This window comes from Rattus norvegicus, chromosome 7 (genome assembly GCF_036323735.1).
Source record: "Rattus norvegicus strain BN/NHsdMcwi chromosome 7, GRCr8, whole genome shotgun sequence".
In the NCBI taxonomy this organism is placed as follows: Eukaryota; Metazoa; Chordata; class Mammalia; order Rodentia; family Muridae; genus Rattus; species Rattus norvegicus.
Genome location: NC_086025.1, coordinates 87,704,838 through 87,719,390, shown reverse-complemented (window position 1 = coordinate 87,719,390; position 14,553 = coordinate 87,704,838). Strand labels below are relative to the sequence as shown.

Sequence of the window (14,553 nt, the reverse complement as noted above, 5' to 3'; positions counted from 1 at the left end):
TGCTTTATTGTAGCCTAGAAAAAAAATATGAAAATTAAAAATTCAAAGTACAATGATTTCAAGGTGCATATCAATTTTGCAATACTCTACTGACTGTACCTTAGAGTTTATGAACTATATCACTGTTCTAAAGGAATGTGAGAGATAATGTTATAATTGCTTTTTAATGTATGAGACTTTTCCCTTTTATTAAAAAATTGATTCTTTTCTCATCAAATATATCCAGATTACAGTATCCTCTCCCTTGACTAGGCACCAGCTCAGCTTATCAATGTTCAGTGAGTTACGTGGGTAGAATCCTCAGCAATGGCCCCTGCCGTCAGTTTGTCAGAGCAATCCATTAGCTTGGCAGCAGCTTGGGTGGTTTGGAGATTTCCATGGGAACCCACCCCTCCTTGGCAAACAACTCAATTGAATGTAACCCACTGTCAGTACTGAAAGCATCGGTTGTTGACAAAAAAAAATAGCCACCTCCCTAATTATTAGCAGACTTCATTAGGATCATGTTCATATATTTTAGGAACTTTGCAGGCACTAGGTTTTCACATGATCCCTCAAACGCACCTTAATTCCACTGTATCTCCTATATTTTTTTCCTCAACTTTGTCTCCCTTCCTCTGCATCTGATTCTCCTATTACCTCCATGCCCCAGTTCAACCATAAAATCTATTCTATTTCTCCATTCCTGGAAATCCGTATGCCTTTTTCTCTATATCTAAACTCTTTTAGTCTATGGATTGTAGGTCGATTATCATTTATTTAATCACTAATAGTCTGCATAAGTAAATATATAATATATTTATCTTTCTGAGCCTGAGTTACCTATTCAGAATGGTTTTTTTCTACTTTTATCCTATTTGCTTGAAAATTTCATGGTTTCATTAAAAAAACAGCTGAGTAATATTCCATTGTGTAAATGTACCATGTTTTCTTTATCCAATACGTTAAGGGATGTTTAGGTTGTTTTTAGGCTTTGGCTATTATGACTAGAGCAGCAATAAACATGGTTGAGTAAGTGTCCTTGTGGTAGGATGGAGTGCCTTTTGTCTGCTTTCCCAAGAGTGGTATAACTGGATCTTGAATCAGATAGGCTCCCTTCTTTCTGAGGAACTAACATTGATTTTCATAGTGGTTGTACAAGTTTGCACTTCCACCATCAATGGAGAAGTGTTGCCCTATTCTACATTCTTACCAGCATGCGCTGTCTCTCATTTTATTGATCTTAGCCATCCTGACAGGTACATGATAGCATTTCAAAGTAGTTTTGATTTGCATTTCCCTGACAGCTAAGGATGTTGAACATTTCTTTAAGTGCTTCTCAGGGATTTAGTTTCCTCTTTTCAGAATTTTATGTTTAGATCTGTACTCCACTTTTAAATTGGATTGTTTTTTTATATCGAGTTTTTTATATTCTTTATACATTTTGAAAATTAGTCCTTGATATCATGTGGAATTGATGAAAATCTTTTCCCATTTTGTACACTGCCACTGTACACAGTGGTGGTGTTCTTTGCCTTACAGAAGTATATCATAAAGGTCCCATTTATTAATTGTTGATATTAGTGTCTGTGTTATTCACATTTTTTTCAGGATGTTGTCTTCTGTGCAAATGAGTTCCAAGCTATGTCCCATTTTCTCTTCTATTAGGTTCAATGCATGACTTTGTATTGAGGTCTTTAATACATTTGAAGTTGAGCTTTGTGCAGGGTGATACGTATGGATATCTATTTGGATTTTTCTTCATGCAACCATATAGTTTGACCAACATCATTTGTTGAAGATGCTTCTGTTTTCCAGTGTGTATTCTGGCTTCTTTATTAAAAATGTATGTAAGTATGTAGATTTATGCCCGAGTCTTCTATTAAGTTCCAGTGATCAACAAGTCTGTTTTTGTACCAATACCATGAGATTTATATTAATAAGGCTCTGTACTCCAATTGAGTTGTGGAATGGTGAGACTTCCAGCAGTTCTTTTCCTGTTTAGGATTTTTTTTTTTTAGCTATCCTGAGCTTTTTAGTTTTCCATATGAAGCTAAGAACTGTCCTTTAAAGGGCTGTGAAAAACTGTTTGAATTTTGATAAGGATTGCATTGAATATGTAGATTTTGCTTTTGGCACAATGACCATTTTTTGTTGTGTTAATCCTACCAATCCATGAACATGGGAGATCATTCCATCTTCTGATATCTTCAATTTCTTTCTTTGAAAACTTCAGGTTTTACCATACAAATCTTTTCCTTTCTTGGTTAGAGTTACTCCAAGATATTTTATATCATTTTAGGCAATTGTGAAAGGTATTTTCCCCCGATTTCATTTTCAATCCATTTGCCATTTGTGTATCAGAGGGCAACTGATTTTTGTGAATAATCCTCTATCTAGGCACTTGGCTGAATGTGTTTATTGGCTGTAGTAGTTCCCTGGTAGATTTTGGGGGTCGCTAATGTATACTTTCATTTCATTCACTATCATTGGTATGCTGACTTCTTCCATTCCATTTTGTATCCCCATTAGTTGTCTCAGCACTCTAGCTAAAACAAATACTATATATATTGAATAGATATGGAGGGAGTAGATAACCTTGTCTTGTTCCTCATTTTAGTGGAATTGCTTTGGTCTTCTCGCCATTTAATTTGATGTTGGTATAGGCTTTTTGTAAATTGCCTTTTATTAGGATTACATATGTCCCTTGTATCCCTGATCTCCTCAACATTCTTTTTTTTATATTCAAAACAAGCAATGGGTTTTTATTTAATATACATTGTAAGTGCTCAAGCAGACTTGATTTAAAAAAATAACACCACTGCTTAGAAATCAAGGAGAAAGGACAGACTGTCGAAGAAAAAAGGTGACACAAAGAAAAGCTGAGTAGCTTGTATCAAGGGCTCTTGGCTGGAGATCTCCTTTGAGTAGGTTTCTTGCAGGTTTTTCTTAAATGCTGTGGGCATTTTCCAGAGTTCTGCGGCATGCGTGTTCAAAGGGCTATTAATGTTATGGCTCTGGATAGAGAACAAGATGGTCCTGACATTATATACTGGGTATCCTTGAGGATAGCCAGGCAGATGGTGCCCTGGCTGTCCTCGTTGGACTGGTAGCAGGGTGTGAGGAACTTCACTGTAGGTGCGTTGTAAGGGTAGCCACTGGGGAACTCTAGGGAAAGTTTATACTTTAGGTCTTCAGATACAGTGCTGGTTGTTCCAAGGATGGTCCTTATCCATTTGAACAGGTTGTGGATTCAGGGAAATGGAAATTCCTTTGTTAGCAGACCTCATGAGTGTCATCAGCATCTGCTGTGGCCTCTTACTATAGGGCCTGGAGGTCCCCCCCGTGCCCCCTGTCCCCTCCCCCTTGGGCTTGGCTCCTTCGCCAAAGGCAGCAATGATGGCTATTGCAGTTTTGCGAGGTCATCCCAGACAGGCAGTGGTGTAGAGACGAAAGAGCAACTTCTCCAACATTCATTATCATGAAGAGATTTTGGAATTTTGTCAAAGGCCTTTTCTGCATCTAATGAGATGATCATGTGTTTTTTGTATTTCAGTTTGTTTACATGGTAGATTACATTTACTGATTTTTATATATTGAACCATCTCTGCATCGCCTGGATAAAGCCTTCTTGATCACTGTGAATAATTTTTTCAGTGTGCTCTTGTTTGCATTTTGTGTGTGTTTTACTGTGTATTTTTGTATCTGTATTCACAAGGGAAATTGACCTGTAGTTTTCTTTCTTTGTTGGGTCTTTATGTGGTTTGGTTCATATTATGTGGCCTCATAAAATGACTTGAGCAATGTCCCTTCTGTTTTTATTTTGTGGAATAATTTGAAGAGTATTGGAATTAACTCATTTTGAAAGTATGACTGAATTCTACACTAAAACCATCTGACTATGAACTTTTTTTGGTGGGGGAGTTTGGTGGTGGTTGACATTTAATGACTGCTAGTATCTCATTGGAATTATAGGTTTGTTTAAATTACTTCTAAACTTTAATTTTGACATTTTACATAGTTGTACCACCAAATATTGTGGAAACAAATTAGTCATATATCACAATTGTACTGCATTCTTTAAAAATATGATAATGCTCTCTGGGGCATAAATTCTGTTACTTCTACATTTTATTCGAAATTAAATAAATAGTTTGGGTTTTAAATCATTAAATAACTCAGGAAGGATATTTCTTCTAATCTTTTCATCTGTGTATCCATAACTTTATCTATTCAGCCAGGTGTCTAGCTATACATTTGAATTATTGCAGGGTGGCTTTAACCTTTTGCTCCTTAATTCTAATTTATTTGCAATTTCTCTTCCTTAGCAAATAAAGTTTCTAGAGTAATAGTGATCAGGTAATAAGAGCCTAAAATGCTCAGGTAATAATAGGAGAAAATCTAATAGCTTGGTAGAAAAGGGAAAAATACAATTTAGGCAACAAAATTCTGAAAGGAAGGATACTGATAATCATTGATGAACTCTACTACTGCATAAGTTCCCACCTCTTTCCTATTTTATAATTCATAAACACTTCACCTGTCAAAAATATTTTTCTTTCTCACACATTCTTTGAAAAACTTTTACAACTAAGCTTATACAATTTTCTTCCAAATATGTAACACGGAATTGAATCACTAGTGAGGCTAGATTAGGCTAGACAATTTTAATTGTTTATCCCCTGCAGCCTTGGTCAAGTAAAGTTATCAGTTACTTTTACTGGGATCTAATTTCCTGTTTGTTTCTTTCTGGAACTTCCATTGAGGTTGCCATCTGTTAATAATAATATTTCTTTAAATAAATGTAACTTTTAAAGCCTCAATAAGCATAAACATTGCTTGTTAGATAGTGGCTTGACATATTTAATTATCTAGTCTCAAAAATTTCTTGGAAGTTCTTACTATTAACACAACTTCAAAGTCATTGTGTGATCAGACATGTGAATGTACCATGGCAGTCCCTTATCAATGTCCTATTTTCTTTGTTACTTGTAACTCTTTTGTTATGCATCATTTTCTCTGAATGACACTGGAGCACATTTCATGGTATTGATGTCATCACTGCTCAAATCCTGAAACTCAAACTATAGAACTTCATAATTCTTTTAAAAATCTATAGTATTCAACTTAGATTTGTTGGTTTTTCACTTACAGTTTTCATTTTCTTCTTCCAATGTAAGATTTGTTTTCTCTGCTGCCATCTCTCTTTCTATATTCTCCCTTCATGGGAGTCTCTGAAATTTCTCTCCTATGTTGAGAGCCCCACGGGCTGGCGGTTAATTAACGTGTGAATGTTAGGGACAGACAGACATCCAGCAGTGAAATGAGTGATAATGAACTTTCTTCCACCCGTCAAACCTGACTGTCTTTATAAGTTATTCTCATACTGTAAACAGTTCCTTTTTTTTTTTTTTCAGAAGGATGGATGCCGGTGACTGATCCTCCACCTTTATTTGTTAGTAATCCCAGAGGAAGAAAGGTTAAAGGCATCCCTCCCAATCTGTGTATTAACTCATGAGAATAAAGAGGTTGGTCTTGTATATAGGTCATATATCCTTTCAGGAGCCAATCACAGTGGTTGGAGCAAGTGGTTGATCTGGTTAGCCAGCCTAGCTTAACCATGAAAGAAGAGTCAAATAATTGCTAGCCTCCTATGACCACAGGGAAGCAGATATATTGATTAACAGTTTAAGTGCTTCACCGAAGAATGACAATCTGAGGCCCCTAGTTTCATTTGTAATACTAAAGACGCAATTCTACTTTGAATGTGCTTACTGTGTCTAAAGCCTGTTGTATAGGCATGAAAATTTGTACTGACTTTGTTTTCTAAATTGAACATGATAAATTGTCATCCTGAATAAAGATTGACTTTTGAGAAAATATATAAATATATATTAGTCTATTGATAGTGCCTAACAATGACAAGTGACAGCACAAATACAAGGATCATGCAAGTCAAGATTGCCTAAGAGTGGAACAATGTAAGAATAGTGAAATCTATTTTAAATCCATTAGAAAGGCTCCAATAGGTAACAGTAATGATTTTTACATCATCCAGGTCAGAAACACCAAACAAGCTGCTACTTCACTCTGTAGGATCCATTAATCATTGTGCCTGCACAAATGGTCTTTTAAAATGGACCACACCTGTGGTAGAGAAGATGCTGATCTGTGAAATGTTCAGACAGAGGTCCACACAGATATTAACCACAGTGACAGCTTATACAAAACACTGAAGGTTGTGATAACACCAGAAAAAAATTAGGAAAATGAATGAAAAACATTTTAGCCAGACAAATGATTATTCATTTTTGGTACCCTGCAAAATTTGTCCCATGCTCAACATAAAACTCAACACAATTTTTACCCAAATCTGATTGGGTGGTTTCACTGATTGACTTTATTATCTGTTGAATCAAAGGGACTCTTCCCAAAGGCTTCAAAATTCTTCCAGATGTCAGCATTTGTGTTTCACCTGCAACCTTCAGGTAGTATCCACTGATGTGTGTGTTGATTCAAATGTGTTTTATTCTAGAGTCAGTTTATGCCAATTCACTTGTTATTGTAAGAAAATAAATAAATTTTAATGAATGTGAGTAATATTTCCCCAAAAGATAGTTGTTTCAGAGGAAACCCAGTTGAATCTATTGTAAAATATAATTTTCAAAAGTACATTTTAGAATTGAAGGAGTGTCTTCAGTACCTCCTCAGAGTTGGTCCCACTTTGTTTTAGCTCAAATGTCTTCTGAATTAGGAAGATTCAGGAAGCTGAATTAGGAAGCCTAATTAATTCCTTAGCAGGCACCCTTGCTGTTTGAGTTTTCCACATGTTTTGCCAATGAGAACTCTGGGGGGAATCAAAGAAGATTTTGAATGTTTGTTTCCCTTCTCACACCTCTCCTGTGAATCATAGGAGTCTATCTCCTAGACCAAAGTTCTCACTTGTGAGTACACAGCGGTCTTTCTTTGGTGACCAAACCTTCTCATTTCCTCTCAGACATACAGGTGACAATGCTGCTCTGTTTTTGCCAGTCCATGATCTCTGTGTTTCTCCATGCTTTGCCTAGGTTTTCCTTATCTATCCCTTGTTTAAGCTTACACATTGTGAGTGTGCCTTCTCTTTCATCCCAGTACTCCAATAGATAAAAGGCCTGGAGAGAGGTTTAAAAAAATGTTACCACTAGTCGATTCTGGTGGCAAAATTTGACTTCATTGTTTCCTGTGCTGATAGAAGAAATCAAAACCCTTGTCTGGCATCAATGGGAGGAGATGCCCCACTGTAGGGGAATGCTAGGGTGATGAGGCAGGAGTGGGTAGGTGGGTGGGGGAGCTCCCTCACGGAGTCAGGGGAGGGGGTAGAGTGGAAGGTTTTTTTGGGGGGGGGAACCGGTAGGGGGAAATAACATTTGAAATGTAAATAAGCAAAATAACCAATAACAAAATATAAGAAAAGAAAAAGAAAACTTTCAAATTACAATTTCATATTCATAAGCATGTGGTTAATAAGTTCCTTACAGGCACATGTTCTGTTCCTACTGCTGCAGGGGAAAGCGATTATTTATAGCTTTGTTTAATTCAGTGTCTGGCACCGGATTTAGTAAGTACTCATTATTGGTACTTCTTGAAATTTGGTAAAACAATAGCTTAATTTGTGATGAAGAGCAGTATCTTTTTCAGATGTATGCTCTGATAAACTCACCTGTCATTGATCAGGACACTTCTGAATGAGATTTGGGCAGAATATTTGTTAAGCGTAACCAGATTAGACCATGTAGAAAAGTTTTATTCATGTTTTTTCACATCAACAGAGCTGAAGTAAAGCATGCAAATATAAATGTGTTAAAATGGGATGAATCATGAAAATGCACGTTATTTTGACAGTGGAGCCATGAGGGTCATGGTGCCATATATTCATATATGTGTCTATATCTGATGTCGTGATTTATTGGAAAATACCATGTCTGCTAATTATCTGCTGCACTGTGTTCTGGTGTTTCAACATTTTTCTGTGACACTTGAAAATATATTCGTGCGTGTGCACACACATGTGCGCTCACATGTAAGTACATGTCACGGTGCATGTGGGAGGTGAAAGGATGAGCTCAGGAGTCAGAGCTCATCTCCCACTTTTGAGGCAGAGTCTCTTGTTGTTTATCACTATGTATGCCAGGATAGTTGGCCTGCAAGCTGCAAGGGTTCTGAGGTTCTCCTTCCTCTGTATCCCATCGCACAGCAGAGGCTTTGGGGGTTTCAGTCATACACTACTACATACAGCTCCACCTACTACTTCATATAGCTTTGTGTAGCATCCTGAGATCTGGATTAGATGTCCACACTAGTATGGCAGGCATTTTACACCCTGAACTATCTCCTCAGGTCCCAAATGACGTGATACTTTAAAAACTACATTAGCACATACTGCATGTCATACTTTGCTCATTGCTTTATATGTATAGGACCTATGACAATCTAGTGTGGAAAGTTGTTTATTTTTTCCATTCAAAGGGAAGGAACCTGAAGCACAGAGTTTATTGATTTGTTTAAAATCATTATCTATGCCCTTAACCTAGAGCTTTTAGAACCATTATCGTCTCATGTTTGGTACACTTTCCCTTCCAGAACCTACAAAAGGCTACCTTCCCCAGGTACATCCTACAATGAGAACACTTAATTTTGCTCACTTAAAATTCACGTGATTCATTTTATCTTTGAAAATTCACACGATTCATTGTGTCTTACTTATTTAGAGACAGATTCTTACTGTACAGCATTGACTGTCTTAGAATTTACAGGGGTGACTTCAAACTCACAGAGATACACCTGCCTTTGCCTCCCCAGTGCTGGGATTAAATTTTGTGCCACCACACCTGGCCATATGATTCAGTTATCAGCAATATTTAACTGATAGGAATAAATATTTCTCATCTCAAAAAGTGTCATTGGTGTATATGTGTGTGTGTGTGTGTGTGAGAGAGAGAGAGTGAGTGTGTGTGTGTGTGTGTGTGTGTGTGTGTGTGTATCACACAACAAAGAAAAAGAGGCAACGAACTTGAGAAAGATTAAGGATATGGGAATGGTACCTGGGAAAGGTTGGGAAAGAGAATGGAAGAGAGAAGATAATGTAATATAATTTTATTTTAATTGAAAAGTAAAGAAGTGTCACCTTAGTAATCTATAGAGGACTAATATAACTTTAACCAAGGAATATCTTTCTATGGGATCCAATTATGAAATACTATATGGATAAACAGATGTAAAGGTACTCAAATCCCTTTAATCTCTGGCCTATGAAAACATGCTGTGATTTTCTCTTCTTTTACTGTGGCAACCTAGGAGACTAAAGGTGTCCTATTGTATCCTTATGCAATGGAAAAGAGTGCTTAGCCTCTTCTCAACTGTAAAGTGAGTAAAAATGAACTTTGTTATTCTGTGATGCATAACCAGAAAGGCTGTGCCATTAGTAAGTAGAGCAGAATAGGTGCCTTTAACCTATGGTTTTGGAAATGGCTGGATATGGCAAGAACATCAGTATTTTAGGTCATTACTACTTGCCTTGGCAAGGTGATTGATTATACATGCATGTGTCAGAAAGGAACTGGCCACTCCAAGACAGCATCAAGAGAATCAAAGTGTGGAAATCAGAGTCGTGCCATGAAAGATGATGCTGAATCCTTAATGAGAAGTCCGAAGAAATTGAATAAGGTCCTACTATAGCAAATCTCTGCAGGACATAGACTTATTACCTGTGGTTCCAGAGATTCTCCAAGACAAAAGGCATTGGCTTAAGAGAGACTGTGGTGACAGGGTAGGGGAACGAGGTACTGATCCAGGAAATAGATAGACATAGGGTTTGAGAACTTTTGTCAAAGAACTCTGCACTGTCACAGGGAGTCAAAAGTAAGCAGACAAGAAACATACTAACTTCTGAAGGGTTTGCATTGCTAAGGAAACTACAACCCTGGTTTTTAAAAATCATTTGATCTTCTCAGACCTCAAAGTACTCTTAGGTCCCAAAACATTTGAAGAAAAAAAGCTGATCTGCAAAGGCTATCACAGCTCAAGCATGGTCTCTACTATCCACATTAGATGTGGCTGGGGAGAACAATGGACAAAGGGGATGTCCTTGCCACAGAACCTTGGTTGGCAGAATACCATGGTAAAAGACATTCTCTTTTCTCAGAGAGGAGCCCTGCTGATGGGGTCAGTAAGTAACACTGCATATGTGCACTTATTCTTAAGTCCCAGAACGAGCTCCAGTTCTCAAGTTGACAGTATTGTCAAGTTTCCAGATATAGTGAGTTATCTTAACAGAAAAATTGTTGCTTTAAGTGCATAGGGAAACAAACATTGTTTCACCCCTGGAATGCAAGCTTGAAATAAGTATAAATATACAATAAGATAATGATGGGCATTGAACAATTTGAAATGCATTATAGAGCTTGCATACTTGCTCTGTGGAAAACTACAATTGCTAACACCCCATTTGGAAAACTTCCAGTAACTGTCTAAACACTCAAGAAAACTAAAATTTCAGTGAATTTGAAAGTGATTATGGCATTATAAGATTGAATTCTGGCCAGCAGCTATATCCTTATGGTCTTATTCATATTTGATTTCTGTGCATAAAATCAATATAGTCTTGCTGGTTGGATTGAGGGTCAAACCAGTGTTCCCAAGGAGGAGCAGGCCAAAGGGAAATGTTATCTATATTTCTTTTGCTACCATTCTTAGTTTAAGGCCGAGAGGACTCATTATTTTACACCAAAATAAATGCCCTGCATGGTGGAATAACAGATCACATCTTTTAGAACAAGTCTTGAGATAAGATATGTAACTGCAAATGAATTCATGCTTACAGCAGTCATATCTGACAAGTGTCTCTGGGCTGAATAACTTGGCAGGAGCAAGTTAACTGAGAACTGGAGGATGAGAGAGAACAGAAGGAAATAAGGAGCGTGGGAGGCATTCTCCCATTTAACAAGATGGCTAGTGATGCCTTGTGATAGTTATATATACAGTCCCACTGGTTTTAGGACACTGTGTAGAAGAACTAGATGGTATGAGGACTTTTAAGATAGAAAGTGCTGAGTAACTGTGACGGTGGAGTCATAGCCTAGATATACCAATTAATTGCATTTTATATATTTACCTTCCTCCTACTCAGATCTTCATTTAAATTTAAGTCAGCACAGTTAAAATACTAGTACATCATATGAAGATTAATGTATCTATCTCTAGATAGATAGATAGATAGATGTAGATAGATTAAGACAGAGATGAATATATCAACTCTACATGCTAATGAAATCCTCTATCATACCCTCACACTTGTCATGATGTGTTGAAACATGGTCCAAGAATGGAATTGTGAAGGAGAATTCTTAGTACTTGTGAGAAAACAAAGATCTTTTGACCTAAGTTTCTTCAAAAATACAGAATTTGTTCTTGAAATATGTTTTCATTCTCCTCCAAGTGTAGCAGATTGGAGTTAGTTCATTTCAGGTTATTCATTATACTTGGCTATTTTTATTTGTTTATATGCTTCTGTGGAAAAACATGCCTTTGCTACATGCAGTTTGTCTGCCATATGTGACTTGTACACCATGTGAAGCTTGTTCTTATAACTGTACACTTTACTCGTCGACTCTTCTTAACCCCCAGAATAAAAGTTGTCTGATGCTCTGAATAAAGTTGGCTTTAGTCTGCCTTCTTTATTGACTGATTTATTCTCCGAAGGCCCTAGAGCCTCTAAAACAGTGGCATAGATGAAAGTAAGATTGAGAACAAGCATTTGGGGTAACTCCGAGTGCTGCATGGTCATGGAAGAGATAGTATGCCATGTTTTCCCACTCCTGGAGCAGAGCCAGCAAGGAATTGGCCTGCACAAATGTTGACAGTTGCCAGGCATGAGGCTTGTTTGTATAAAAATGTGTATATTTTGCTTCATGTTCCTCCTTCAGAAAATATTCTCCCTGCTATGGTTTTTGAGAAATGTCCTTTCTCAAGGTTAATGCCTAGGTTAATGACTCCATGATAATCAGAGATAGTATGAGTTTGGGAAGTAAGGGTCTTTAGCAAAAATAGTAAATTCTGTGACCTTCAGGACAGCCCTTATGGCTGTGGGAAAGAACTCTGAAAGCATGAGTTTCAAAATATATAATTTCTCAACTATGCAAAATATAAGGATACAATATAAATTATATAAATAATATAATATACATAAAGGGCTTCACAGATATAAAAGAACAGTGGCAGCTGCACTATAAGACAGCTTGTCAGAAAGATACAAAGGCAGGCAGATTCAAATGCAGGCAGATTCCTGAGTTCAAGGTTGGCCTGGAACAGAGTGGTTCAGGCATGGTTAAAATGGTAATCTCAGGATGGGATCCCACACAGCTAAGTTTATTGTTTGTGCTTACAAAGGCAGAAAGATCTCTGAAATCATTTGCATGTTTAAAAAATGTGCTTGCTGTCTTTTTCTAAGAATCAGGGAGCTGGAGTCATGGAAGATTAATTCCTAGGGTAATTAAAAGGGAACCTGGAGTAAATGACTTTATTAATATGTAAATAAAAGACTGGGCTTTGGTCTGTGGGAGCTGAGCTATTCCATGAGCTGCCTGGAGCTGTCCAGAGAAAGCTGTCTTGAGCAGAACACAGACCATCAGCTTGTACCCCACAATTGACTTCAAGTCATTTTTTTCTGCTTTCAAATACCCCTTCTCTCAGGAACCCTCTTCAAGATGAGACTGGTCCTTATGTCATCCTGTAGGATGCACTCTTCTATCTCTAAGCTGATAAAGAGGAAGAATGAGAGTCTGAACTGTATAATTTTTTCATTTTCCCTCTAAGAGAATGAAAACCAAACAAAAACCAACCAACCAAACAAACAAAGGGACATGAACAAAGACTAGGATCCAGAGTTGTCATAATTTAATCATGGCCCTGTCTCCTGTTTTCCTTCCTTGCTTCTACTCCTGTAAGTTGGATTTCTGTCTCTTGTAATTGAAACTCTCCTAACTCAATATATATTTTCTATCACATCAGGTTTTTAATCATTCCTCACAATTTTCAACTCCAAGCCTCGTCAGGACTACCCATATTAATTTTAGTTTTCCAGTGCTTGCTGATCTTTGGATTTCAAGGTCTTTATACTTCCTGGTTTTTCCTGATTTTTATAGGAATATTCTTCATAGGCAAAGATTCTCATCTGCTGGCTTAAGAAGCATGTTTGGAGTTTACTCTGTTTTGGAGTTTGATCTGCCCATTTAATTTTGTCTCTGCCTGGCTCTTGTTTAGATATTCAAGACACTGAATTTTATACAAGGAATGGATTTATTGCCCTCTGATATATGGGTTGGGTTTCTCAATGTGCAATACATATCAGAAACAGAACAGAGGATTCAGGACAACTCCTGAGCTTTTGGATTTCCTCCCTGACTGGATGCAGGATCTCTTCTTACCTCCCAGGCATCTCTTGCCAGGTAATTCTTGTGTGAATGTCTGCTAGGGTCTGTAAGTTGTTCCGACCACTAGCTAGCTGCATAGGCTGTGACTTTCTAACACATTCACTAGCCAGTGAAAATTCTCCTCAGGACCTTCATAAACACATCACCTTTACTATTCTTCTGAATGTCCTTGTTTACATGGATTATGTTTCTCAAAGTTTGTACAATAGCATCTTGCACAAAGAAGGGCTGAGAGGTAGCAATGATTTTACATTCTATTCCCAGCCTTTCCACTTAAGAAATAATTATTTATTAAATAGCAATCTATTATTTGTTATATCCTGAACACTCCACTTTAACATTTGTGCTATAAAGATGAATGTGGCACCATAATATGTTATCCACAAGAACTCAGAATGAACTTTCCACAGATACAAATCTGCCACGCCTTGCATTTGGACTTCACAGACCCTAGAACTATGAGAACTAAATATCTGTTGTCTATAAGCCACATAACATTTTTGGTCTTTTCTGAGACAGGTTTTAACTGGCTGCTCTGGAACTCACTTTACAGACCAGGCTGACCTTGTCCTCAGAGGTACACTTGCTTTTTTCTCCCAAGTGCTGGGATTTAAGTCCTGCATGACTATGCCTGGCTATAAGCCACATAACTTATGGCATTTCTTTATAGCAACCCACTTGAAGTAAAGGAGTGGACAATAGGCAACAACACTTCAGGTTAATAAGCATAAATCAAGGAGGTGAACCTTATGTGAAAACTAATACATGTATAGGTTTGAAAATGTGTATCTAACATTGCAAATGAGGGGGGGTGAACTTATAGAGAAGGTCACGAAGAATACATATTTATTTACTTATTCCTTCATCAAAATATACGCTTTGCAGATGTTAAGAGTTCACAGCTTTATTTTGTAAGGCTAACAGAGCTAACAGGAAAATTATTGCTGTCATGGATAAATTGAATGCTATTTCATATATTAAATAGAACTAACATAACCTGGTATATACATCACAATAGTAAGAAAGGGAGACCAGAATCATTTTAGATGGATAAAGGTCATTTTTTGATTCTAGAATACTATTTTTTCATTTATGATTTTTTAAAAAA

At 37.1% G+C, this 14,553-nt stretch overlaps 1 pseudogene; it reads right to left on the bottom strand.

Moving 5' to 3' along the window:
- Window positions 1–2,804: 2,804 nt before the first annotated feature.
- On the bottom strand, window positions 2,805–3,278 carry LOC103692934 (ubiquitin-conjugating enzyme E2 C pseudogene; annotated as a pseudogene).
- Window positions 3,279–14,553: the final 11,275 nt, after the last annotated feature.